The sequence below is a fragment of the Pseudophryne corroboree genome, unplaced genomic scaffold (genome assembly GCF_028390025.1).
Source record: "Pseudophryne corroboree isolate aPseCor3 unplaced genomic scaffold, aPseCor3.hap2 scaffold_630, whole genome shotgun sequence".
Classification (NCBI taxonomy): Eukaryota; Metazoa; Chordata; class Amphibia; order Anura; family Myobatrachidae; genus Pseudophryne; species Pseudophryne corroboree.
Genome location: NW_026970226.1, coordinates 190,523 through 214,159, shown reverse-complemented (window position 1 = coordinate 214,159; position 23,637 = coordinate 190,523). Strand labels below are relative to the sequence as shown.

Sequence of the window (23,637 nt, the reverse complement as noted above, 5' to 3'; positions counted from 1 at the left end):
TTAAGGCAGCACAAGGGAACTCTCGAAAGAAGAACAAGGCTAGAGGAAAATCTGAGACAAAGAAATCTGACTTTTACCAGAGCTGACCAGAGGAAAGCACAAACACAGTCCCCCACTACCACAAATAATGCAGTTGAGTTTCCCACATTTGGGGAAATCACAGGGGTCAGCATACCCAAAATGCAATGAATGAACCTCACCCTGGGAGAAAAATCTTCATGACCATGGTATCTCCTATGCAAAATAAGTATGATTTGGAATAGGGCTGGGGAGGGCCGCTGCTCATGCACATCTCTGTCAAGTAAAGGAGATTTAACTGAGGCAGCACAAGGGAACTCTCATCTGGGGACAACAACTGCAGGGAGAACACATATTTTCAGATGAACATGGGAGGGCAGAAGGCTGCCTAATACTGAAGCACCCCCAAACAACAAACCAAATGCAACAACTAGTGCAAGCATTCCTGGGGGAAGTTCTGCAGAAGACGGATTTGCATACGGTGATGTCATCCAAGCAGTGGGTCAAAGTTGGCTTCAACCCTCATCTGCATATGAAAAGAGAAAAGGGGCGTGCAGGGCATGGCGGCCTTTTGCGGTGCTTGGATGACCCCTAGTTCGCATTAAACACCTCCACCCTCCTTTGGTGTGGGGCTCATGTTGGCCATGCCCCATCCCCTGGAGCATTCAAGCTGATTTCTTGCAGCAGCTGGGCACTGTAACAGCTCCAGAGCTGCTCTGTAAGGCAAGTAAAAGGGTGTGGGCCCTGCAGCACTACCTGTAGTTTGCATTGTGCATTGGAAGGCACAAAGTAAGCAGACGGGAGGAGAAGTCAGGATAGTGCACAAGGGTATAGAAGGGAGCGGCTGAAGAAAAGAGAAGTGGAAGCCTTGCCCCCGGACTAAGAGAAAAGAATGCCCTTGCGCACTATCCTGACTTCTCCTCCCGTCTGCTTAATTTGTGCCTTCCAACGCACAATGCGAACAACAGGTGGTGCTGCAGGGCCCACACACTTTTACTTGCCTTACAGAACAGCTCTGGAGCTGTTACAGTGCCCAGCTGCTGCAAGAAATCAGCTTGAATGCATCAGGGGATGGGGCATGGCCAACATGAGCCCCACACCAAAGGAGGGTGGGGGTGTTTAATGCGAACTAGGGGTCATCCAAGCACTGCAAAAGGCCGCCATGCCCTGCATGCCCCTTTTCTCTTTTCATATGCAGATGAGGGTTCCAGTCAACTTTGGCCCACTGCTTGGATTTACATCACCGTATGCAAATCCGTCTGCTGCAGACCTTCCCCCAGGAGTGCTTGTACTAGTTGTTGCATATGGGCCCTCATTCCGAGTCGTTCGCTCTGTAAATTTCATCGCATCGCAGTGAAATTCTGCTTAGTACGCATGCGCAATATTCGCACTGCGACTGCGCCAAGTAATTTTACAATGAAGAAAGTATTTTTACTCACGGCTTTTTCTTCGCTCCGGCGATCGTAATGTGATTGACAGGAAATGGGTGTTACTGGGCGGAAACAGGCCGTTTTATGGGCGTGTGGGAAAAAACGCTACAGTTTCCGGAAAAAACGCAGGAGTGGCCGGAGAAACGGGGGAGTGTCTGGGCGAACTCTGGGAGTGTTTGTGACGTCAAACCAGGAACGACAAGCACTGAACTGATCGCAGATGCAGAGTAAGTCTGAAGCTACTCTGAAACTGCTAAGTAGTTTGTAATCGCAATATTGCGAATACATCGGTCGCAATTTTAAGAAGCTAAGATTCACTCCCAGTAGGCGGCGGCTTAGCGTGTGTAACTCTGCTAAAATCGCCTTGCGAGCGATCAACTCGGAATGAGGGCCATGGTTTGATATTTGATGGTGCTTCAGTATTAGGCAGCCTTCCGCCCTCCCATGTTCATCTGAAAAGATGTGGTCTCCCTGCAGTTGTTGTCCCCAGATGAGAGTTCCCTTGTGCTGCCTCAGTTGAATCTCCTTTACTTGACAGAGATGTGCCTGAGCAGCGGCCCTCACCAGCCCTATCCCAAATCATACTTATTTTGCATAGGAGATACCATGGTCATGAAGATTGTTCTCCCAGGGTTAGGTTCATTCATTGCATTCTGGGTATGCTGACCCCAGTGATTTTCCCAAATGTGGGAAACTCGACTGCATTATTTGTGGTAGTGGGGGACTGTGTTTGTGCTTTCCTCTGGTCAGCTCTGGTAAAAGTCAGATTTCTTTGTCTCAGATCTTCCTCTAGCCTTGTTCTTCTTTCGAGAGTTCCCTGGTGCTGCTTCAGTTGGATCTCCTTCACTTCACAGGGGGGAACCCGAGCAGCGACCCTCCCCAGCTCTAGCCCAACTCCTACTTACCTGCCAGGTGAGATACTATGATCATGAAGGTGCTTCTCCCAGGGCAAGGCTCAACCATTGCACTCTGGGTGTGCTGCTCCTGCGATTTCCCCAAATGTGGGAAACTTGACTGCATAATTTGTGTTTCCCCTCGTCGGCTCTCGTATAATTCAGATCTCTTTGTCTCAGGTCTCTCTCCAGCCTAGTTTGCTGTCTGTTTCCACTTCTCTTTTCTTGAGCCGCTCCCTTCTATGCCCTTGCGCACTATCCTGACTTCTCCCGTCTGCTTACTTCGTGCCTTCCAACGCACAATGCGAACTACAGGTAGTGCTGCAGGGCCCACACCCTTTTACTTGCCTTACAGAGTAGCTCTGGAGCAGTTACAGTGCCCAGCTGCTGCAAGAAATCAGCTTTAATGCTTCAGGGGCTGGGGCATAGCCAACATGAGCCCCACACAGAAGGAGGGAGGAGGTGTGTAATGCAAACTAGGGGTCATCCAAGCGCTGCAAAAGGCCGCCATGCCCTGCACGCCCCTTTTCTCTTTTCATATGCAGACGAGGGTTGAAGCCAACTTTGACCCACTGCTTGGATGACATCACCATATGCAAATCCATCTGCTGCAGGCCTTCCCCCAGGAATGCTTGCACTAGTTGTTGCATTTGGTTTGTTGTTTGGGGGTGCTTCAGTATTAGGCAGCCTTCTGCCCTCACATGTTCATCTGAAAATATGTGTTCTCCCTGCAGTTGTTGTCCCCAGATGAGAGTTCCCTTGTGCTGCCTCAGTTGAATCTCCTTTACTTGACAGAGATGTGCCTGAGCAGCGGCCCTCCCCAGCCCTATCCCAAATCATACTTATTTTGCATAGGCGATACCATGGTCATGAAGATTGTTCTCCCAGGGTGAGGTTCATTCATTGCATTCTGGGTATGCTGACCCCTGTGATTTCCCCAAATGTGGGAAACTCGACTGCATTATTTGTGGTAGTGGGGGACTGTGTTTGTGCTTTCCTCTGGCCAGCTCTGGAAAAAGTCAGATTTCTTTGTCTCAGATCTTCCTCTAGCCTTGTTCTTCTTTCGAGAGTTCCCTTGTGCTGCCTCAGTTGGATCTCTTTCACTTGACAGGGGGGTGCCCGAACAGCGACCCTCCCCAGCTCTAGCCCAACTCCTACTTACCTGCCAGGTGAGATACTATGATCATGAAGGTGCTTCTCCCAGGGCAAGGCTCACCCATTGCACTCTGGGTGTGCTGCCCCTGCGATTTCCCCAAATGTGGGAAACTTGACTGCATAATTTGTGTTTCCCTTGGTCGGCTCTCGTATAATTCAGATCTCTTTGTCTCAGGTCTCTCTCCAGCCTAGTTTGCTGTCTGTTTCCACTTCTCTTTTCTTCAGCCGCTCCCTTCTATACCCTTGTGCACTATCCTGACTTCTCCTCCCGTCTGCTTACTTTGTGCCTTCCAATGCACAATGCAAACTACAGGTAGTGCTGCAGGGCCCACACCCTTTTACTTGCCTTACAGAGCAGCTCTGGAGCTGTTACAGTGCCCAGCTGCTGCAAGAAATCAGCTTGAATGCTCCAGGGGATGGGGCATGGCCAACATGAGCCCCACACCAAAGGAGGGTGGGGGTGTTTAATGCGAACTAGGGGTCATCCAAGCACCGCAAAAGGCCGCCATGCCCTGCACGCCCCTTTTCTCTTTTCATATGCAGATGAGGGTTGAAGCCAACTTTGACCCACTGCTTGGATGACATCACCGTATGCAAATCCGTCTTCTGCAGAACTTCCCCCAGGAATGCTTGCACTAGTTGTTGCATTTGGTTTGTTGTTTGGGGGTGCTTCAGTATTAGGCAGCCTTCTGCCCTCCCATGTTCATCTGAAAATATGTGTTCTCCCTGCAGTTGTTGTCCCCAGATGAGAGTTCCCTTGTGCTGCCTCAGTTAAATCTCCTTTACTTGACAGAGATGTGCATGAGCAGCGGCCCTCCCCAGCCCTATTCCAAATCATACTTATTTTGCATAGGAGATACCATGGTCATGAAGATTTTTCTCCCAGGGTGAGGTTCATTCATTGCATTTTGGGTATGCTGACCCCTGTGATTTCCCCAAATGTGGGAAACTCAACTGCATTATTTGTGGTAGTGGGGGACTGTGTTTGTGCTTTCCTCTGGTCAGCTCTGGTAAAAGTCAGATTTCTTTGTCTCAGATTTTCCTCTAGCCTTGTTCTTCTTTCGAGAGTTCCCTTGTGCTGCCTTAATTGGATCTCCTTCACTTTACAGGGGGGTACCCTAGCAGCGACCCTCCCCAGCTCTAGCCCAACTCCTACTTACCTGCCAGGTGAGATACTATGATCATGAAGGTGCTTCTCCCAGGGCAAGGCTCACCCATTGCACTCTGGGTGTGCTGCTCCTGCGATTTCCCCAAATGTGGGAAACTTGACTGTATAATTTGTGTTTCCCCTGGTCGGCTCTCGTATAATTCAGATCTCTTTGTCTCAGATCTCTCTCCAGCCTAGTTTGCTGTCTGTTTCCACTTCTCTTTTCTTGAGCCGCTTACTTCTATGCCCTTGCGCACTATCCTGACTTCTCCTCCTGTCTGCTTACTTTGTGCCTTCCAACGCACAATGCGAACTACAGGTAGTGCTGCAGGGCCCACACCCTTTTACTTGCCTTACAGAGCAGCTCTGGAGCTGTTACAGTGCCCAGCTGCTGCAAGAAATCAGCTTGAATGCTTCAGGGGCTGGGGCATAGCCAACATGAGCCCCACACCAAAGGAGGGTGGAGGTGTTTAATGCAAACTAGGGGTCAGCCAAGCGCCGCAAAAGGCCACCATGCCCTGCACGCCCCTTTTCTCTTTTCATATGCAGACGAGGGTTGAAGCCAACTTTGACCCACTGCTTGGATGACATCACCATATGCAAATCCATCTGCGGCAGGCCTTCCCCCAGGAATGCTTGCACTAGTTGTTGCATTTGGTTTGTTGTTTGGGGGTGCTTCAGTATTAGGCAGTCCTCTGCCCTCCCATGTTCATCTGAAAATATATGTTCTCCCTGCAGTTGTTGTCCCAAGATGAGAGTTCCCTTGTGCTGCCTCAGTTGAATCTCCTTTACTTGACAGAGATGTGCATGAGCAGCGGCCCTCCCCAGCCCTATTCCAAATCATACTTATTTTGCATAGGAGATACCATGGTCATGAAGATTTTTCTCCCAGGGTGAGGTTCATTCATTGCATTTTGGGTATGCTGACCCCTGTGATTTCCCCAAATGTGGGAAACTTGACTGCATTATTTGTGGTAGTGGGAGACTGTGTTTGTGCTTTCCTCTGGTCAGCTCTGGTAAAAGTCAGATTTCTTTGTCTCAGATCTTCCTCTAGCCTTGTTCTTCTTTCGAGAGTTCCCTGGTGCTGCCTCAGTTGGATCTCCTTCACTTCACAGGGGGGAACCCGAGCAGCGACCCTCCCCAGCTCTAGCCCAACTCCTACTTACCTGCCAGGTGAGATACTATGATCATGAAGGTGCTTCTCCCAGGGCAAGGCTCAACCATTGCACTCTGGGTGTGCTGCTCCTGCGATTTCCCCAAATGTGGGAAACGTGACTGCATAATTTGTGTTTCCCCTCGTCGGCTCTCGTATAATTCAGATCTCTTTGTCTCAGGTCTCTCTCCAGCCTAGTTTGCTGTCTGTTTCCACTTCTCTTTTCTTGAGCCGCTCCCTTCTATGCCCTTGCGCACTATCCTGACTTCTCCCGTCTGCTTACTTCGTGCCTTCCAACGCACAATGCGAACTACAGGTAGTGCTGCAGGGCCCACACCCTTTTACTTGCCTTACAGAGTAGCTCTGGAGCAGTTACAGTGCCCAGCTGCTGCAAGAAATCAGCTTGAATGCTTCAGGGGCTGGGGCATAGCCAACATGAGCCCCACACCGAAGGAGGGTGGAGGTGTGTAATGCGAACTAGGGGTCATCCAAGCGCTGCAAAAGGCCGCCATGCCCTGCACGCCCCTTTTCTCTTTTCATATGCAGACGAGGGTTGAAGCCAACTTTGACCCACTGCTTGGATGACATCACCATATGCAAATCCATCTGCTGCAGGCCTTCCCCCAGGAATGCTTGCACTAGTTGTTGCATTTGGTTTGTTGTTTGGGGGTGCTTCAGTATTAGGCAGCCTTCTGCCCTCACATGTTCATCTGAAAATATGTGTTCTCCCTGCAGTTGTTGTCCCCAGATGAGAGTTCCCTTGTGCTGCCTCAGTTGAATCTCCTTTACTTGACAGAGATGTGCCTGAGCAGCGGCCCTCCCCAGCCCTATCCCAAATCATACTTATTTTGCATAGGCGATACCATGGTCATGAAGATTGTTCTCCCAAGGTGAGGTTCATTCATTGCATTCTGGGTATGCTGACCCCTGTGATTTCCCCAAATGTGGGAAACTCGACTGCATTATTTGTGGTAGTGGGGGACTGTGTTTGTGCTTTCCTCTGGTCAGCTCTGGAAAAAGTCAGATTTCTTTGTCTCAGATCTTCCTCTAGCCTTGTTCTTCTTTCGAGAGTTCCCTTGTGCTGCCTCAGTTGGATCTCTTTCACTTGACAGGGGGGTGCCCGAACAGCGACCCTCCCCAGCTCTAGCCCAACTCCTACTTACCTGCCAGGTGAGATACTATGATCATGAAGGTGCTTCTCCCAGGGCAAGGCTCACCCATTGCACTCTGGGTGTGCTGCCCCTGCGATTTCCCCAAATGTGGGAAACTTGACTGCATAATTTGTGTTTCCCCTGGTCGGCTCTCGTATAATTCAGATCTCTTTGTCTCAGGTCTCTCTCCAGCCTAGTTTGCTGTCTGTTTCCACTTCTCTTTTCTTGAGCCGCTCCCTTCTATGCCCTTGCGCACTATCCTGACTTCTCCTCCTGTCTGCTTACTTTGTGCCTTCCAACGCACAATGCGATCTACAGGTAGTGCTGCAGGGCCCAGACCCTTTTACTTGCCTTACAGAGCAGCTCTGGAGCTGTTACAGTGCCCAGCTGCTGCAAGAAATCAGCTTGAATGCTTCAGGGGCTGGGGCATAGCCAACATGAGCCCCACACCAAAGGAGGGTGGAGGTGTTTAATGCAAACTAGGGGTCAGCCAAGCGCCGCAAAAGGCCACCATGCCCTGCACGCCCCTTTTCTCTTTTCATATGCAGACGAGGGTTGAAGCCAACTTTGACCCACTGCTTGGATGACATCACCATATGCAAATCCATCTGCGGCAGGCCTTCCCCCAGGAATGCTTGCACTAGTTGTTGCATTTGGTTTGTTGTTTGGGGGTGCTTCAGTATTAGGCAGCCTTCTGCCCTCCCATGTTCATCTGAAAATATATGTTCTCCCTGCAGTTGTTGTCCCAAGATGAGAGTTCCCTTGTGCTGCCTCAGTTGAATCTCCTTTACTTGACAGAGATGTGCATGAGCAGCGGCACTCCCCAGCCCTATTCCAAATCATACTTATTTTGCATAGGAGATACCATGGTCATGAAGATTTTTCTCCCAGGGTGAGGTTCATTCATTGCATTTTGGGTATGCTGACCCCTGTGATTTCCCCAAATGTGGGAAACTTGACTGCATTATTTGTGGTAGTGGGAGACTGTGTTTGTGCTTTCCTCTGGTCAGCTCTGGTAAAAGTCAGATTTCTTTGTCTCAGATTTTCCTTTAGCCTTGTTCTTCTTTCGAGAGTTCCCTTGTGCTGCCTCAGTTGGATCTCCTTCACTTTACAGGGGGGTACCCGAGCAGCGACCCTCCCCAGCTCTAGCCCAACTCCTACTTACCTGCCAGGTGAGATACTATGATCATGAAGGTGCTTCTCCCAGGGCAAGGCTCACCCATTGTACTCTGGGTGTGCTGCTCCTGCGATTTCCCCAAATGTGGGAAACTTGACTGCATAATTTGTGTTTCCCCTGGTCGGCTCTCGTATAATTCAGATCTCTTTGTCTCAGGTCTCTCTCCAGCCTAGTTTGCTGTCTGTTTCCACTTCTCTTTTCTTCAGCCGCTCCCTTCTATACCCTTGTGCACTATCCTGACTTCTCCTCCCGTCTGCTTACTTTGTGCCTTCCAATGCACAATGCAAACTACAGGTAGTGCTGCAGGGCCCACACCCTTTTACTTGCCTTACAGAGCAGCTCTGGAGCTGTTGCAGTGCCAAGCTGCTGCAAGAAATCAGCTTGAATGCTTCAGGGGCTGGGGCATAGCCAACATGAGCCCCACACCGAAGAAGGGTGGAGGTGTTTAATGCAAACTAGGGGTCAGACAAGCGCAGCAAAAGGCCACCATGCCCTGCACGCCCCTTTTCTGTTTTCATATGCAGACGAGGGTTGAAGCCAACTTTGACCCACTGCTTGGATGACATCACCATATGCAAATCCATCTGCGGCAGGCCTTCCCCCAGGAATGCTTGCACTAGTTGTTGCATTTGGTTTGTTGTTTGGGGGTGCTTCAGTATTAGGCAGCCGTCTGCCCTCCCATGTTCATCTGAAAATATGTGTTCTCCCTGCAGTTGTTGTCCCTAGATGAGAGTTCCCTTGTGCTGCCTCAGTTGAATCTCCTTAACTTGACAGAGATGTGCCTGAGCAGCGGCCCTCCCCAGCTCTATCCCAAATCATACTTATTTTGCATAGGAGATACCATGGTCATGAAGATTATTCTCCCAGGGTGAGGTTCATTCATTGCATTCTGGGTATGCTGACCCCTGTGATTTCCCCAAATGTGGGAAACTCGACTGCTTTATTTGTGGTAGTGGGGGACTGTGTTTGTGTTTTCCTCTGGTCAGCTCTGGTAAAAGTCAGATTTCTTTGTTTCAGAGCCTTGTTCTTCTTTTGAGAGTTCCCTTGTGCTGCCTCAGTTGGATCTCCTTCACTTGACAGGGGGGTGCCCGAGCAGAGACCCTCCCCAGCTCTAGCCCAACTCCTACTTACCTGCCAGGTGAGATACTATGATCATGAAGGTGCTTCTCCCAGGGCAAGGCTCACCCATTGCACTCTGGGTGTGCTGCCCCTGCGATTTCCCCAAATGTGGGAAACTTGACTGCATAATTTGTGTTTCCCCTGGTCGGCTCTCGTATAATTCAGATCTCTTTGTCTCAGGTCTCTCTCCAGCCTAGTTTGCTGTCTGTTTCCACTTCTCTTTTCTTCAGCCGCTCCCTTCTATACCCTTGTGCACTATCCTGACTTCTCCTCCCGTCTGCTTACTTTGTGCCTTCCAATGCACAATGCAAACTACAGGTAGTGCTGCAGGGCCCACACCCTTTTACTTGCCTTACAGAGCAGCTCTGGAGCTGTTACAGTGCCCAGCTGCTGCAAGAAATCTGCTTGAATGCTTCAGGGGATGGGGCATGGCCAACATGAGCCCCACACCAAAGGAGGGTGGAGGTGTTTAATGCGAACTAGGGGTCATCCAAGCACCGCAAAAGGCCGCCATGCCCTGCACGCCCCTTTTCTCTTTTCATATGCAGATGAGGGTTGAAGCCAACTTTGACCCACTGCTTGTATGACATCACCGTATGCAAATCCGTCTTCTGCAGAACTTCCCCCAGGAATGCTTGCACTAGTTGTTGCATTTGGTTTGTTGTTTGGGGGTGCTTCAGTATTAGGCAGCCTTCTGCCCTCCCATGTTCATCTGAAAATATGTGTTCTCCCTGCAGTTGTTGTCCCCAGATGAGAGTTCCCTTGTGCTGCCTCAGTTGAATCTCCTTTACTTGACAGAGATGTGCCAGAGCAGCGGCCCTCCCCAGCCCTATTCCAAATCATACTTATTTTGCATAGGAGATACCATGGTCATGAAGATTGTTCTCCCAGGGTGAGGTTCATTCATTGCATTTTGGGTATGCTGACCCCTGTGATTTCCCCAAATGTGGGAAACTCAACTGCATTATTTGTGGTAGTGGGGGACTGTGTTTGTGCTTTCCTCTGGTCAGCTCTGGTAAAAGTCAGATTTCTTTGTCTCAGATTTTCCTCTTGCCTTGTTCTTCTTTCGAGAGTTCCCTTTTGCTGCCTCAGTTGGATCTCCTTCACTTGACAGGGGGGTACCCGAGCAGCGACCCTCCCCAGCTCTAGCCCAACTCCTACTTACCTGCCAGGTGAGATACTATGATCATGAAGGTGCTTCTCCCAGGGCAAGGCTCACCCATTGCACTCTGGGTGTGCTGCTCCTGCGATTTCCCCAAATGTGGGAAACTTGACTGCATAATTTGTGTTTCCCCTGGTCGGCTCTCGTATAATTCAGATCTCTTTGTCTCTCTCCAGCCTAGTTTGCTGTCTGTTTCCACTTCTCTTTTCTTCAGCCGCTCCCTTCTATACCCTTGTGCACTATCCTGACTTCTCCTCCCGTCTGCTTACTTTGTGCCTTCCAATGCACAATGCAAACTACAGGTAGTGCTGCAGGGCCCACACCCTTTTACTTGCCTTACAGAGCAGCTCTGGAGCTGTTACAGTGCCCAGCTGCTGCAAGAAATCAGCTTGAATGCTTCAGGGGCTGGGGCATAGCCAACATGAGCCCCACACCGAAGGAGGGTGGAGGTGTTTAATGCAAACTAGGGGTCGGTCAAGCGCCGCAAAAGGCCACCATGCCCTGCACGCCCCTTTTCTGTTTTCATATGCAGACGAGGGTTGAAGCCAACTTTGACCCACTGCTTGGATGACATCACCATATGCAAATCCATCTGCGGCAGGCCTTCCCCCAGGAATGCTTGCACTAGTTGTTGCATTTGGTTTGTTGTTTGGGGGTGCTTCAGTATTAGTCAGCCTTCTGCTCCACCCTCCTTTGGTGTGGGGCTCATGTTGGCCATGTCCCATCCCCTGAAGCATTCAAGCAGATTTCTTGCAGCAGCTGGGCACTGTAACAGCTCCAGAGCTGCTCTGTAAGGCAAGTAAAAGGGTGTGGGCCCTGCAGCACTACCTGTAGTTTGCATTGTGCATTGGAAGGCACAAAGTAAGCAGACGGGAGGAGAAGTCAGGATAGTGCACAAGGGTATAGAAGGGAGCGGCTGAAGAAAAGAGAAGTGGAAACAGACAGCAAACTAGGCTGGAGAGAGATCTGAGACAAAGAGATCTGAATTATACGAGAGCCGACCAGGGGAAACACAAATTATGCAGTCAAGTTTCCCACATTTGGGGAAATCGCAGGGGCTGCACACCCAGAGTGCAATGGGTGAGCCTTGCCCTGGGAGAAGCACCTTCATGATCATAGTATCTCACCTGGCAGGTAAGTAGGAGTTGGGCTAGAGCTGGGGAGGGTCGCTGCTCGGGCACCCCCCTGTTAAGTGAAGGAGATCCAACTGAGGCAGCACAAGGGAACTCTCAAAAGAAGAACAAGGCTAGAGGAAGATCTGAAACAAAGAAATCTGACTTTTACCAGAGCTGACCAGAAGAAAACACAAACACAGTCCCCCACTACCACAAATAAAGCAGTCGAGTTTCCCACATTTGGGGAAATCACAGGGGTCAGCATACCCAAAATGCAATGAATGAACCTCACCTCGACTGCTTTATTTGTGGTAGTGGGGGACTGTGTTTGTGCTTTCTTCTGGTCAGCTCTGGTAAAAGTCAGATTTCTTTGTTTCAGATCTTCCTCTAGCCTTGTTCTTCTTTTGAGAGTTCCCTTGTGCTGCCTCAGTTGGATCTCCTTCACTTAACAGGGGGGTGCCCGAGCAGCGACCCTCCCCAGCTCTAGCCCAACTCATACTTACCTGCCAGGTGAGATACTATGATCATGAAGGTGCTTCTCCCAGGGCAAGGCTCACCCATTGCACTCTGGGTGTGCTGCCCCTGCGATTTCCCCAAATGTGGGAAACTTGACTGCATAATTTGTGTTTCCCCTGGTCGGCTATCGTATAATTCAGATCTCTTTGTCTCAGATCTCTCTCCAGCCTAGTTTGCTGTCTGTTTCCACTTCTCTTTTCTTCAGCCGCTCCCTTCTATACCCTTGTGCACTATCCTGACTTCTCCTCCCGTCTGCTTACTTTGTGCCTTCCAATGCACAATGCAAACTACAGGTAGTGCTGCAGGGCCCACACCCTTTTACTTGCCTTACAGAGCAGCTCTTGAGCTGTTACAGTGCCCAGCTGCTGCAAGAAATCTGCTTGAAAGCTTCAGGGGATGGGGCATGGCCAACATGAGCCCCACACCAAAGCAGGGTGCAGCAGAAGGCTGCCTAATACTGAAGCACCCCCAAACAACAAACCAAATGCAACAACTAGTGCAAGCATTCCTGGGGGAAGGCCTGCCGCAGATGGATTTGCATATGGTGATGTCATCCAAGCAGTGGGTCAAAGTTGGCTTCAACCCTCATCTGCATATGAAAACAGAAAAGGGGCGTGCAGGGCATGGTGGCCTTTTGCGGCGCTTGACTGACCCCTAGTTTGCATTAAACACCTCCACCCTCCTTCGGTGTGGGGCTGATGTTGGCTATGCCCCAGCCCCTGAAGCATTCAAGCTGATTTCTTGCAGCAGCTGGGCACTGTAACAGCTCCAGAGCTGCTCTGTAAGGCAAGTAAAAGGGTGTGGGCCCTGCAGCACTACCTGTAGTTTGCATTGTGCATTGGAAGGCACAAAGTAAGCAGACGGGAGGAGAAGTCAGGATAGTGCACAAGGGTATAGAAGGGAGCGGCTGAAGAAAAGAGAAGTGGAAACAGACAGCAAACTAGGCTGGAGAGAGACCTGAGACAAAGAGATCTGAATTATACGAGAGCCGACGAGGGGAAACACAAATTATGCAGTCAAGTTTCCCACATTTGGGGAAATCGCAGGAGCAGCACACCCAGAGTACAATGGGTGAGCCTTGCCCTGGGAGAAGCACCTTAATGATCATAGTATCTCACCTGGCAGGTAAGTAGGAGTTGGGCTAGAGCTGGGGAGGGTCGCTGCTCGGGTACCCCCCTGTAAAGTGAAGGAGATCCAACAAAGGCAGCACAAGGGAACTCTCGAAAGAAGAACAAGGCTAGAGGAAAATGTGAGACAAAGAAATCTGACTTTTACTAGAGCTGACCAGAGGAAAGCACAAACACAGTCCCCCACTACCACAAATAATGCAGTTGAGTTTCCCACATTTGGGGAAATCACAGGGGTCAGCATACCCAAAATGCAATGAATGAACCTCACCCTGGGAGAAAAATCTTCATGACCATGGTATCTCCTATGCAAAATAAGTATGATTTGGAATAGGGCTGGGGAGGGCCGCTGCTCATGCACATCTCTGTCAAGTAAAGGAGATTCAACTGAGGCAGCACAAGGGAACTCTCATCTGGGGACAACAACTGCAGGGAGAACATATATTTTCAGATGAACATGGGAGGGCAGAAAGCTGCCTAATACTGAAGCACCCCCAAACAACAAACCAAATGCAACAACTAGTGCAAGCATTCCTGGGGGAAGGCCTGCCGCAGATGGATTTGCATATGGTGATGTCATCCAAGCAGTGGGTCAAAGTTGGCTTCAACCCTCGTCTGCATATGAAAAGAGAAAAGGGGCGTGCAGGGCATGGTGGCCTTTTGCGGCACTTGGCTGACCCCTAGTTTGCATTAAACACCTCCACCCTCCTTTGGTGTGGGGCTCATGTTGGCTATGCCCCAGCCCCTGAAGCATTCAAGCTGATTTCTTGCAGCAGCTGGGCACTGTAACAGCTCCAGAGCTGCTCTGTAAGGCAAGTAAAAGGGTGTGGGCCCTGCAGCACTACCTGTAGTTCGCATTGTGCGTTGGAAGGCACAAAGTAAGCAGACAGGAGGAGAAGTCAGGATAGTGCGCAAGGGCATAGAAGGGAGCGGCTCAAGAAAAGAGAAGTGGAAACAGACAGCAAACTAGGCTGGAGAGAGACCAGAGACAAAGAGATCTGAATTATACGAGAGCCGACCACGGGAAACACAAATTATGCAGTCAAGTTTCCCACATTTGGGGAAATCGCAGGAGCAGCACACCTAGAGTGCAATGGGTGAGCCTTGCCCTGGGAGAAGCACCTTCATGATCATAGTATCTCACCTGGCAGGTAAGTAGGAGTTGGGCTAGAGCTGGGGAGGATCGCTGCTCGGGTACCCCCCTGTAAACTGAAGGAGATCCAACTGAGGCAGCACAAGGGAACTCTCGAAAGAAGAACAAGGCTAGAGGAAAATCTGAGACAAAGAAATCTGACTTTTACCAGAGCTGACCAGAGGAAAGCACAAACACAGTCCCCCACTACCACAAATAATGCAGTCAAGTTTCCCACATTTGGGGAAATCACAGGGGTCAGCATACCCAAAATGCAATGAATGAACCTCACCCTGGGAGAACAATCTTCATGACCATGGTATCTCCTATGCAAAATAAGTATGATTTGGAATAGGGCTGGGGAGGGCCGCTGCTCATGCACATCTCTGTCAAGTAAAGGAGATTCAACTGAGGCAGCACAAGGGAACTCTCATCTGGGGACAACAACTGCAGGGAGAACACATATTTTCAGATGAACATGGGAGGGCAGAAGGCTGCCTAATACTGAAGCACCCCCAAACAACAAACCAAATGCAACAACTAGTGCAAGCATTCCTGGGGGAAGTTCTGCAGAAGACGGATTTGCATACGGTGATGTCATCCAAGCAGTGGGTCAAAGTTGGCTTCAACCCTCATCTGCATATGAAAAGAGAAAAGGAGCGTGCAGGGCATGGCGGCCTTTTGCGGTGCTTGGATGACCCCTAGTTCGCATAAAACACCTCCACCCTCCTTTGGTGTGGGGCTCATGTTGGCCATGCCCCATCCCCTGAAGCATTCAAGCTGATTTCTTGCAGCAGCTGGGCACTGTAACATCTCCAGAGCTGCTCTGTAAGGCAAGTAAAAGGGTGTGGGCCCTGCAGCACTACCTGTAGTTTGCATTGTGCATTGGAAGGCACAAAGTAAGCAGACGGGAGGAGAAGTCAGGATAGTGCACAAGGGTATAGAAGGGAGCGGCTGAAGAAAAGAGAAGTGGAAACAGACAGCAAACTAGGTTGGAGAGAGACCTGAGACAAAGAGATCTGAATTACACGAGAGCCGACCAGGGGAAACACAAATTATGCAGTCAAGTTTCCCACATTTGGGGAAATCGCAGGGGCAGCACACCCAGAGTGCAATGGGTGAGCCTTGCCCTGGGAGAAGCACCTTCATGATCATAGTATCTCACCTGGCAGGTAAGTAGGAGTTGGGCTAGAGCTGGGGAGGGTCTCTGCTTGGGCACCCCCCTGTCAAGTGAAGGAGATCCAACTGAGGCAGCACAAGGGAACTCTCGAAAGAAGAACAAGGCTAGAGGAAGATCTGAACAAAGAAATCTGACTTTTACCAGAGCTGACCAGAGGAAAACACAAACACAGTCCCCCACTACCACAAATAAAGCAGTCGAGTTTCCCACATTTGGGGAAATCACAGGGGTCAGCATACCCATAATGCAATGAATGAACCTCACCCTGGGAGAATAATCTTCATGACCATGGTATCTCCTATGCAAAATAAGTATGATTTGGGATAGAGCTGGGGAGGGCCGCTGCTCAGGCACATCTCTGTCAAGTAAAGGAGATTCAACTGAGGCAGCACAAGGGAACTCTCATCTGGGGACAACAACTGCAGGGAGAACACATATTTTCAGATGAACATGGGAGGGCAGAAGGCTGCCTAATACTGAAGCACCCCCAAACAACAAACCAAATGCAACAACTAGTGCAAGCATTCCTGGGGGAAGTTCTGCAGAAGACGGATTTGCATACGGTGATGTCATCCAAGCAGTGGGTCAAAGTTGGCTTCAACCCTCATCTGCATATGAAAAGAGAAAAGGGGCGTGCAGGGCATGCGGCCTTTTGCGGTGCTTGGATGACCCCTAGTTCGCATTAAACACCTCCACCCTCCTTTGGTGTGGGGCTCATGTTGGCCATGCCCCATCCCCTGAAGCATTCAAGCTGATTTCTTGCAGCAGCTGGGCACTGTAACAGCTCCAGAGCTGCTCTGTAAGGCAAGTAAAAGGGTGTGGGCCCTGCAGCACTACCTGTAGTTTGCATTGTGCATTGGAAGGCACAAAGTAAGCAGACGGGAGGAGAAGTCAGGATAGTGCACAAGGGTATAAAAGGGAGCGGCTGAAGAAAAGAGAAGTGGAAACAGACAGCAAACTAGGCTGGAGAGAGACCTGAGACAAAGAGATCTGAATTATACGAGAGCCGACCAGGGGAAACACAAATTATGCAGTCAAGTTTCCCACATTTGGGGAAATCGCAGGAGCAGCACACCCAGAGTACAATGGGTGAGCCTTGCCCTGGGAGAAGCACCTTCATGATCATAGTATCTCACCTGGCAGGTAAGTAGGAGTTGGGCTAGAGCTGGGGAGGGTCGCTGCTCGGGTACCCCCCTGTAAAGTGAAGGAGATCCAACTGAGGCAGCACAAGGGAACTCTCGAAAAAAGAACAAGGCTAAAGGAAAATCTGAGACAAAGAAATCTGACTTTTACCAGAGCTGACCAGAGGAAAGCACAAACACAGTCTCCCACTACCACAAATAATGCAGTCAAGTTTCCCACATTTGGGGAAATCACAGGGGTCAGCATACCCAAAATGCAATGAATGAACCTCACCCTGGGAGAAAAATCTTCATGACCATGGTATCTCCTATGCAAAATAAGTATGATTTGGAATAGGGCTGGGGAGGGCCGCTGCTCATGCACATCTCTGTCAAGTAAAGGAGATTCAACTGAGGCAGCACAAGGGAACTCTCATCTTGGGACAACAACTGCAGGGAGAACATATATTTTCAGATGAACATGGGAGGGCAGAAGGCTGCCTAATACTGAAGCACCCCCAAACAACAAACCAAATGCAACAACTAGTGCAAGCATTCCTGGGGGAAGGCCTGCCGCAGATGGATTTGCATATGGTGATGTCATCCAAGCAGTGGGTCAAAGTTGGCTTCAACCCTCGTCTGCATATGAAAAGAGAAAAGGGGCGTGCAGGGCATGGTGGCCTTTTGCGGCGCTTGGCTGACCCCTAGTTTGCATTAAACACCTCCACCCTCCTTTGGTGTGGGGCTCATGTTGGCTATGCCCCAGCCCCTGAAGCATTCAAGCTGATTTCTTGCAGCAGCTGGGCACTGTAACAGCTCCAGAGCTGCTCTGTAAGGCAAGTAAAAGGGTGTGGGCCCTGCAGCACTACCTGTAGTTTGCATTGTGCATTGGAAGGCACAAAGTAAGCAGACGGGAGGAGAAGTCAGGATAGTGCACAAGGGTATAGAAGGGAGCGGCTGAAGAAAAGAGAAGTGGAAACAGACAGCAAACTAGGCTGGAGAGAGACCTGAGACAAAGAGATCTGAATTATACGAGAGCCGACGAGGGGAAACACAAATTATGCAGTCAAGTTTCCCACATTTGGGGAAATCGCAGGAGCAGCACACCCAGAGTGCAATGGTTGAGCCTTGCCCTGGGAGAAACACCTTCATGATCATAGTATCTAACCTGGCAGGTAAGTAGGAGTTGGGCTAGAGCTGGGGAGGGTCGCTGCTCGGGTTCCCCCCTGTGAAGTGAAGGAGATCCAACTGAGGCAGCACCAGGGAACTCTCGAAAGAAGAACAAGGCTAGAGGAAGATCTGAGACAAAGAAATCTGACTTTTACCAGAGCTGACCAGAGGAAAGCACAAACACAGTCCCCCACTACCACAAATAATGCAGTCGAGTTTCCCACATTTGGGAAAATCACAGGGGTCAGCATACCCAGAATGCAATGAATGAACCTCACCCTGGGAGAACAATCTTCATGACCATGGTATCTCCTATGCAAAATAAGTATGATTTGGGATAGGGCTGGTGAGGGCAGCTGCTCAGGCACATCTCTGTCAAGTAAAGGAGATTCAACTGAGGCAGCACAAGTGAACTCTCATCTGGGGACAACAACTGCAGGGAGACCACATCTTTTCAGATGAACATGGGAGGGCGGAAGGCTGCCTAATACTGAAGCACCATCAAATATCAAACCATATGCAACAACTAGTACAAGCACTCCTGGGGGAAGGTCTGCAGCAGACGGATTTGCATACGGTGATGTTATCCAAGCAGTGGGCCAAAGTTGACTGGAACCCTCATCTGCATATGAAAAGAGAAAAGGGGCATGCAGGGCATGGCGGCCTTTCGCAGTGCTTGGATGACCCCTAGTTCGCATTAAACACCTCCCCCCTCCTTTGGTGTGGGGCTCATGTTGGCCATGCCCCATCCCCTGAAGCATTCAAGCTGATTTCTTGCAGCAGCTGGGCACTGTAACAGCTCCAGAGCTGCTCTGTAAGGCAAGTAAAAGGGTGTGGGCCCTGCAGCACTACCTGTAGTTTGCATTGTGCATTGGAAGGCACAAAGTAAGCAGACGGGAGGAGAAGTCAGGATAGTGCACAAGGGTATAGAAGGGACCGGCTGAAGAAAAGAGAAGTGGAAACAGACAGCAAACTAGGCTGGAGAGAGACCTGAGACAAATAGATCTGAATTATACGAGAGCCGACCAGGGGAAACACAAATTATGCAGTCAAGTTTCCCACATTTGGGGAAATCGCAGGGGCAGCACACCCAGAGTGCAATGGGTGAGCCTTGCCCTGGGAGAAGCACCTTCATGATCATAGTATCTCACCTGGCAGGTAAGTAGGAGTTGGGCTAGAGCTGGGGAGGGTCGCTGCTCGGGTACCCCCCTGTCAAGTGAAGGAGATCCAACTGAGGCAGCACAATGGAACTCTCGAAAGAAGAACAAGGCTAGAGGAAAATCTGAGACAAAGAAATCTGACTTTTACCAGAGCTGACCAGAGGAAAGCACAAACACAGTCCCCCACTACCACAAATAATGCAGTCAAGTTTCCCACATTTGGGGAAATCACAGGGGTCAGCATACCCAAAATGCAATGAATGAACCTCACCCTGGGAGAACAATCTTCATGACCATGGTATCTCCTATGCAAAATAAGTATGATTTGGAATAGGGCTGGGGAGGGCCGCTGCTCATGCACATCTCTGTCAAGTAAAGGAGATTCAACTGAGGCAGCACAAGGGAACTCTCATCTGGGGACAACAACTGCAGGGAGAACACATATTTTCAGATGAACATGGGAGGGCAGAAGGCTGCCTAATACTGAAGCACCCCCAAACAACAAACCATATGCAACAACTAGTACAAGCACTCCTGGGGGAAGGTCTGCAGCAGACGGATTTGCATACGGTGATGTCATCCAAGCAGTGGGCCAAAGTTGACTGGAACCCTCATCTGCATATGAAAAGAGAAAAGGGGCATGCAGGGCATGGCGGCCTTTCGCAGTGCTTGGATGACCCCTAGTTCGCATTAAACACCTCCACCCTCCTTTGGTGTGGGGCTCATGTTGGCCATGCCCCATCCCCTGAAGCATTCAAGCTGATTTCTTGCAGCAGCTGGGCACTGTAACAGCTCCAGAGCTGCTCTGTAAGGCAAGTAAAAGGGTGTGGGCCCTGCAGCACTACCTGTAGTTTGCATTGTGCATTGGAAGGCACAAAGTAAGCAGACGGGAGGAGAAGTCAGGATAGTGCACAAGGGTATAGAAGGGAGCGGCTGAAGAAAAGAGAAGTGGAAACAGACAGCAAACTAGGCTGGAGAGAGACCTGAGACAAATAGATCTGAATTATACGAGAGCCGACCAGGGGAAACACAAATTATGCAGTCAAGTTTCCCACATTTGGGGAAATCGCAGGGGCAGCACACCCAGAGTGCAATGGGTGAGCCTTGCCCTGGGAGAAGCACCTTCATGATCATAGTATCTCACCTGGCAGGTAAGTAGGAGTTGGGCTAGAGCTGGGGAGGGTCGCTGCTCGGGTACCCCCCTGTCAAGTGAAGGAAATCCAACTGAGGCAGCACAATGGAACTCTCGAAAGAAGAACAAGGCTAGAGGAAAATCTGAGACAAAGAAATCTGACTTTTACCAGAGCTGACCAGAGGAAAGCACAAACACAGTCCCCCACTACCACAAATAATGCAGTCAAGTTTCCCACATTTGGGGAAATCACAGGGGTCAGCATACCCAAAATGCAATGAATGAACCTCACCCTGGGAGAACAATCTTCATGACCATGGTATCTCCTATGCAAAATAAGTATGATTTGGAATAGGGCTGGGGAGGGCCGCTGCTCATGCACATCTCTGTCAAGTAAAGGAGATTCAACTGAGGCAGCACAAGGGAACTCTCATCTGGGGACAACAACTGCAGGGAGAACACATATTTTCAGATGAACATGGGAGGGCAGAAGGCTGCCTAATACTGAAGCACCCCCAAACAACAAACCAAATGCAACAACTAGTGCAAGCATTCCTGGGGGAAGTTCTGCAGAAGACGGATTTGCATACGGTGATGTCATCCAAGCAGTGGGTCAAAGTTGGCTTCAACCCTCATCTGCATATGAAAAGAGAAAAGGGGCGTGCAGGGCATGGCGGCCTTTTGCGGTGCTTGGATGACCCCTAGTTCGCATTAAACACCTCCACCCTCCTTTGGTGTGGGGCTCATGTTGGCCATGCCCCATCCCCTGAAGCATTCAAGCTGATTTCTTGCAGCAGCTGGGCACTGTAACAGCTCCAGAGCTGCTCTGTAAGGCAAGTAAAAGGGTGTGGGCCCTGCAGCACTACCTGTAGTTTGCATTGTGCATTGGAAGGCACAAAGTAAGCAGACGGGAGGAGAAGTCAGGATAGTGCACAAGGGTATAGAAGGGAGCGGTTGAAGAAAAGAGAAGTGGAAACAGACAGCAAACTAGGCTGGAGAGAGACCTGAGACAAAGAGATCTGAATTATACGAGAGCCGACCAGGGGAAACACAAATTATGCAGTCAAGTTTCCCACATTTGGGGAAATCGCAGGGGCAGCACACCCAGAGTGCAATGGGTGAGCCTTGCCCTGGGAGAAGCACCTTCATGATCATAGTATCTCACCTGGCAGGTAAGTAGGAGTTGGGCTAGAGCTGGGGAGGGTCGCTGTTCGGGCACCCCCCTGTCAAGTGAAAGAGATCCAACTGAGGCAGCACAAGGGAACTCTCGAAAGAAGAACAAGGCTAGAGGAAGATCTGAGACAAAGAAATCTGACTTTTACCAGAGCTGACCAGAGGAAAGCACAAACACAGTCCCCCACTACCACAAATAATGCAGTCGAGTTTCCCACATTTGGGAAAATCACAGGGGTCAGCATACCCAGAATGCAATGAATGAACCTCACCCTGGGAGAACAATCTTCATGACCATGGTATCTCCTATGCAAAATAAGTATGATTTGGGATAGGGCTGGTGAGGGCCGCTGCTCAGGCACATCTCTGTCAAGTAAAGGAGATTCAACTGAGGCAGCACAAGGGAACTCTCATCTGGGGACAACAACTGCAGGGAGACCACATCTTTTCAGATGAACATGGGAGGGCGGAAGGCTGCCTAATACTGAAGCACCATCAAATATCAAACCATATGCAACAACTAGTACAAGCACTCCTTGGGGAAGGTCTGCAGCAGACGGATTTGCATACGGTGATGTTATCCAAGCAGTGGGCCAAAGTTGACTGGAACCCTCATCTGCATATGAAAAGAGAAAAGGGGCATGCAGGGCATGGCGGCCTTTTGCAGTGCTTGGATGACCCCTAGTTCGCATTAAACACCCCCACCCTCCTTTGGTGTGGGGCTCATGTTGGCCATGCCCCATCCCCTGAAGCATTCAAGCTGATTTCTTGCAGCAGCTGGGCACTGTAACAGCTCCAGAGCTGTTCTGTAAGGCAAGTAAAAGGGTGTGGGCCCTGCAGCACCACCTGTTGTTCGCATTGTGCGTTGGAAGGCACAAATTAAGCAGACGGGAGGAGAAGTCAGGATAGTGCGCAAGGGCATACTTTTCTCTTAGTCCGGGGGCAAGGCTTCAAAATGGGGTCTGCAACGGAGGAGACACAGGGGGCGTGGTCACAGCAGCTTTTCTCTACAGCCTGCACCAGCAGGAGCCTACACCATTTTTTATGATCACGCTGAACTGCAGTGCGACTGCAATTACAGCATGGTCAAGAAGGGAGGCGTCATGCTGGGTGGCCATGCCCTGTCACTGTGCAGGAGCCAGCACAGCTCACACACTAGTCCCCGGGTGCAGCCCCCAACCCCCGGGACACCCGGAGCAACAAAATGTAGATTCAGGCCACCAGGCCACGCCCCTACCTATGAAACCATGCCTCCTTTTTACCATTGCGCTGTTTATCTGCGCGCACTGCATTACAATCTCCCTCGCCACCTTTCTGGGTGTCACCAGTGATAGTGACACCTCTGCCATGCTTGTAGCAGCTGGTCCTAAGATCTACGCCTCAAGCCCTGAGTGTTTGCCCTTGTGACTTGTTGATCATCATAGCGAAGCAGATGCTTACAGAAAACTGCAGGGGCTTAGATTGAAAATAAAAAAATTGATGGGTATAAGGTAGAGAGGAGCGGGTTCGGTTCTCCGAGAACCGAATTCCCCACGAACTCCACGTGGTTTACACTGGTCCGAGGCAGGCTCGGTTGTTCCCGCCTGACTCGGAAAACCTGAACAAGGGAAAATGTCATCATCCCGCTGTCGGATTCTTGCGAGATTCGGATTCCATATAAAGAGCTGCGCGTTGCTGCCATTTTTACTCGTGCATTGAAGAGAGAGCGGAGAGGACGTGGCTATGTTCTCTCAGTGGAAATCTCAATATCAGTGCTCAGTATCAGTGGTTACTTATTGCTGCTCAGTAATACTAGTAGTGTGTCTCTCCTGCTCAGTGTCAGTTCTCAGTAGTATCCTCATCAGTGCTCAGTATCACTGCTCATTGTCTTGTGCTGCATTGTGGTGCTCAGCATACTACAGTACATTACTAATAGTCCAGTGCTGCATCTTGCTGCTCAGTGTCAGTTCTAGTATCCTCATCAGTGCTCACTATCACTGCTCATTGCATTGTGGTGTTCTGTATACTACAGTAACATAGTAATATAGTATATATAGAGGAGCGGGTTCGGTTCTCCGAGAACCGAATTCCCGACGAACTCCACGTGGTTTACACTGGTCCGTGGCAGGCTCGGTTGTTCCCGCCTGACTCGGAAAACCTGAACAAGGGAAAATGTCATCATCCCGCTGTCGGATTCTCGCGAGATTCGGATTCCATATAAAGAGCTGCGCGTTGCCGCCATTTTTACTCGTGCATTGAAGAGAGAGCGGAGAGGACGTGGCTATGTTCTCTCAGTGGAAATCTCAATATCAGTGCCCAGTATCAGTGGTTACTTATTGCTGCTCAGTAATACTAGTAGTGTGTCTCTCCTGCTCAGTGTCAGTTCTCAGTAGTATCCTCATCAGTGCTCAGTATCACTGCTCATTG

At 50.1% G+C, this 23,637-nt stretch overlaps 30 non-coding genes and 5 pseudogenes across 30 annotated transcripts; 17 read left to right on the top strand and 18 right to left on the bottom strand.

The window, feature by feature from the left end:
- Positions 1 to 87: 87 nt before the first annotated feature.
- On the bottom strand, positions 88 to 251 carry LOC135036227 (U1 spliceosomal RNA). The gene has a single exon (XR_010231034.1). It is a non-coding gene; the product is annotated as a U1 spliceosomal RNA (small nuclear RNA).
- A 1,778-nt stretch (positions 252 to 2,029) lies between these two features.
- Positions 2,030 to 2,193, top strand: LOC135036052 (U1 spliceosomal RNA). Its single transcript, XR_010230890.1, has one exon. It is a non-coding gene; the product is annotated as a U1 spliceosomal RNA (small nuclear RNA).
- A 152-nt stretch (positions 2,194 to 2,345) lies between these two features.
- On the top strand, positions 2,346 to 2,481 carry LOC135036165 (U1 spliceosomal RNA; annotated as a pseudogene).
- A 698-nt stretch (positions 2,482 to 3,179) lies between these two features.
- LOC135036047 (U1 spliceosomal RNA) lies at positions 3,180 to 3,343 on the top strand. Its single transcript, XR_010230885.1, has one exon. It is a non-coding gene; the product is annotated as a U1 spliceosomal RNA (small nuclear RNA).
- A 152-nt stretch (positions 3,344 to 3,495) lies between these two features.
- Positions 3,496 to 3,658, top strand: LOC135036130 (U1 spliceosomal RNA). Its single transcript, XR_010230964.1, has one exon. It is a non-coding gene; the product is annotated as a U1 spliceosomal RNA (small nuclear RNA).
- Positions 3,659 to 4,332: 674 nt separating this feature from the next.
- LOC135036226 (U1 spliceosomal RNA) lies at positions 4,333 to 4,496 on the top strand. The gene has a single exon (XR_010231033.1). It is a non-coding gene; the product is annotated as a U1 spliceosomal RNA (small nuclear RNA).
- A 152-nt stretch (positions 4,497 to 4,648) lies between these two features.
- Positions 4,649 to 4,811, top strand: LOC135036120 (U1 spliceosomal RNA). The gene has a single exon (XR_010230954.1). It is a non-coding gene; the product is annotated as a U1 spliceosomal RNA (small nuclear RNA).
- A 674-nt stretch (positions 4,812 to 5,485) lies between these two features.
- Positions 5,486 to 5,649, top strand: LOC135036078 (U1 spliceosomal RNA). The gene has a single exon (XR_010230914.1). It is a non-coding gene; the product is annotated as a U1 spliceosomal RNA (small nuclear RNA).
- Positions 5,650 to 5,801: 152 nt separating this feature from the next.
- On the top strand, positions 5,802 to 5,937 carry LOC135036183 (U1 spliceosomal RNA; annotated as a pseudogene).
- A 698-nt stretch (positions 5,938 to 6,635) lies between these two features.
- On the top strand, positions 6,636 to 6,799 carry LOC135036068 (U1 spliceosomal RNA). The gene has a single exon (XR_010230905.1). It is a non-coding gene; the product is annotated as a U1 spliceosomal RNA (small nuclear RNA).
- Positions 6,800 to 6,951: 152 nt separating this feature from the next.
- On the top strand, positions 6,952 to 7,114 carry LOC135036102 (U1 spliceosomal RNA). The gene has a single exon (XR_010230937.1). It is a non-coding gene; the product is annotated as a U1 spliceosomal RNA (small nuclear RNA).
- A 674-nt stretch (positions 7,115 to 7,788) lies between these two features.
- LOC135036077 (U1 spliceosomal RNA) lies at positions 7,789 to 7,952 on the top strand. The gene has a single exon (XR_010230913.1). It is a non-coding gene; the product is annotated as a U1 spliceosomal RNA (small nuclear RNA).
- Positions 7,953 to 8,104: 152 nt separating this feature from the next.
- LOC135036137 (U1 spliceosomal RNA) lies at positions 8,105 to 8,267 on the top strand. The gene has a single exon (XR_010230971.1). It is a non-coding gene; the product is annotated as a U1 spliceosomal RNA (small nuclear RNA).
- Positions 8,268 to 8,941: 674 nt separating this feature from the next.
- Positions 8,942 to 9,105, top strand: LOC135036062 (U1 spliceosomal RNA). The gene has a single exon (XR_010230899.1). It is a non-coding gene; the product is annotated as a U1 spliceosomal RNA (small nuclear RNA).
- Positions 9,106 to 9,247: 142 nt separating this feature from the next.
- Positions 9,248 to 9,410, top strand: LOC135036101 (U1 spliceosomal RNA). The gene has a single exon (XR_010230936.1). It is a non-coding gene; the product is annotated as a U1 spliceosomal RNA (small nuclear RNA).
- Positions 9,411 to 10,084: 674 nt separating this feature from the next.
- On the top strand, positions 10,085 to 10,248 carry LOC135036225 (U1 spliceosomal RNA). Its single transcript, XR_010231032.1, has one exon. It is a non-coding gene; the product is annotated as a U1 spliceosomal RNA (small nuclear RNA).
- Positions 10,249 to 10,400: 152 nt separating this feature from the next.
- LOC135036121 (U1 spliceosomal RNA) lies at positions 10,401 to 10,563 on the top strand. The gene has a single exon (XR_010230955.1). It is a non-coding gene; the product is annotated as a U1 spliceosomal RNA (small nuclear RNA).
- Positions 10,564 to 11,384: 821 nt separating this feature from the next.
- On the bottom strand, positions 11,385 to 11,547 carry LOC135036132 (U1 spliceosomal RNA). The gene has a single exon (XR_010230966.1). It is a non-coding gene; the product is annotated as a U1 spliceosomal RNA (small nuclear RNA).
- A 468-nt stretch (positions 11,548 to 12,015) lies between these two features.
- Positions 12,016 to 12,178, top strand: LOC135036091 (U1 spliceosomal RNA). Its single transcript, XR_010230927.1, has one exon. It is a non-coding gene; the product is annotated as a U1 spliceosomal RNA (small nuclear RNA).
- An 855-nt stretch (positions 12,179 to 13,033) lies between these two features.
- On the bottom strand, positions 13,034 to 13,169 carry LOC135036169 (U1 spliceosomal RNA; annotated as a pseudogene).
- Positions 13,170 to 13,321: 152 nt separating this feature from the next.
- Positions 13,322 to 13,485, bottom strand: LOC135036224 (U1 spliceosomal RNA). Its single transcript, XR_010231031.1, has one exon. It is a non-coding gene; the product is annotated as a U1 spliceosomal RNA (small nuclear RNA).
- A 685-nt stretch (positions 13,486 to 14,170) lies between these two features.
- Positions 14,171 to 14,322, bottom strand: LOC135036174 (U1 spliceosomal RNA; annotated as a pseudogene).
- Positions 14,323 to 14,474: 152 nt separating this feature from the next.
- LOC135036238 (U1 spliceosomal RNA) lies at positions 14,475 to 14,638 on the bottom strand. Its single transcript, XR_010231045.1, has one exon. It is a non-coding gene; the product is annotated as a U1 spliceosomal RNA (small nuclear RNA).
- A 674-nt stretch (positions 14,639 to 15,312) lies between these two features.
- On the bottom strand, positions 15,313 to 15,475 carry LOC135036087 (U1 spliceosomal RNA). The gene has a single exon (XR_010230923.1). It is a non-coding gene; the product is annotated as a U1 spliceosomal RNA (small nuclear RNA).
- Positions 15,476 to 15,626: 151 nt separating this feature from the next.
- LOC135036065 (U1 spliceosomal RNA) lies at positions 15,627 to 15,790 on the bottom strand. Its single transcript, XR_010230902.1, has one exon. It is a non-coding gene; the product is annotated as a U1 spliceosomal RNA (small nuclear RNA).
- A 673-nt stretch (positions 15,791 to 16,463) lies between these two features.
- On the bottom strand, positions 16,464 to 16,626 carry LOC135036136 (U1 spliceosomal RNA). The gene has a single exon (XR_010230970.1). It is a non-coding gene; the product is annotated as a U1 spliceosomal RNA (small nuclear RNA).
- Positions 16,627 to 16,778: 152 nt separating this feature from the next.
- LOC135036076 (U1 spliceosomal RNA) lies at positions 16,779 to 16,942 on the bottom strand. Its single transcript, XR_010230912.1, has one exon. It is a non-coding gene; the product is annotated as a U1 spliceosomal RNA (small nuclear RNA).
- Positions 16,943 to 17,643: 701 nt separating this feature from the next.
- On the bottom strand, positions 17,644 to 17,779 carry LOC135036182 (U1 spliceosomal RNA; annotated as a pseudogene).
- Positions 17,780 to 17,931: 152 nt separating this feature from the next.
- LOC135036186 (U1 spliceosomal RNA) lies at positions 17,932 to 18,095 on the bottom strand. The gene has a single exon (XR_010231002.1). It is a non-coding gene; the product is annotated as a U1 spliceosomal RNA (small nuclear RNA).
- Positions 18,096 to 18,769: 674 nt separating this feature from the next.
- LOC135036114 (U1 spliceosomal RNA) lies at positions 18,770 to 18,932 on the bottom strand. The gene has a single exon (XR_010230948.1). It is a non-coding gene; the product is annotated as a U1 spliceosomal RNA (small nuclear RNA).
- A 152-nt stretch (positions 18,933 to 19,084) lies between these two features.
- Positions 19,085 to 19,248, bottom strand: LOC135036237 (U1 spliceosomal RNA). Its single transcript, XR_010231044.1, has one exon. It is a non-coding gene; the product is annotated as a U1 spliceosomal RNA (small nuclear RNA).
- Positions 19,249 to 19,922: 674 nt separating this feature from the next.
- Positions 19,923 to 20,085, bottom strand: LOC135036113 (U1 spliceosomal RNA). The gene has a single exon (XR_010230947.1). It is a non-coding gene; the product is annotated as a U1 spliceosomal RNA (small nuclear RNA).
- A 152-nt stretch (positions 20,086 to 20,237) lies between these two features.
- Positions 20,238 to 20,401, bottom strand: LOC135036235 (U1 spliceosomal RNA). Its single transcript, XR_010231042.1, has one exon. It is a non-coding gene; the product is annotated as a U1 spliceosomal RNA (small nuclear RNA).
- A 674-nt stretch (positions 20,402 to 21,075) lies between these two features.
- On the bottom strand, positions 21,076 to 21,238 carry LOC135036100 (U1 spliceosomal RNA). Its single transcript, XR_010230935.1, has one exon. It is a non-coding gene; the product is annotated as a U1 spliceosomal RNA (small nuclear RNA).
- A 152-nt stretch (positions 21,239 to 21,390) lies between these two features.
- On the bottom strand, positions 21,391 to 21,554 carry LOC135036175 (U1 spliceosomal RNA). The gene has a single exon (XR_010230996.1). It is a non-coding gene; the product is annotated as a U1 spliceosomal RNA (small nuclear RNA).
- Positions 21,555 to 23,637: the final 2,083 nt, after the last annotated feature.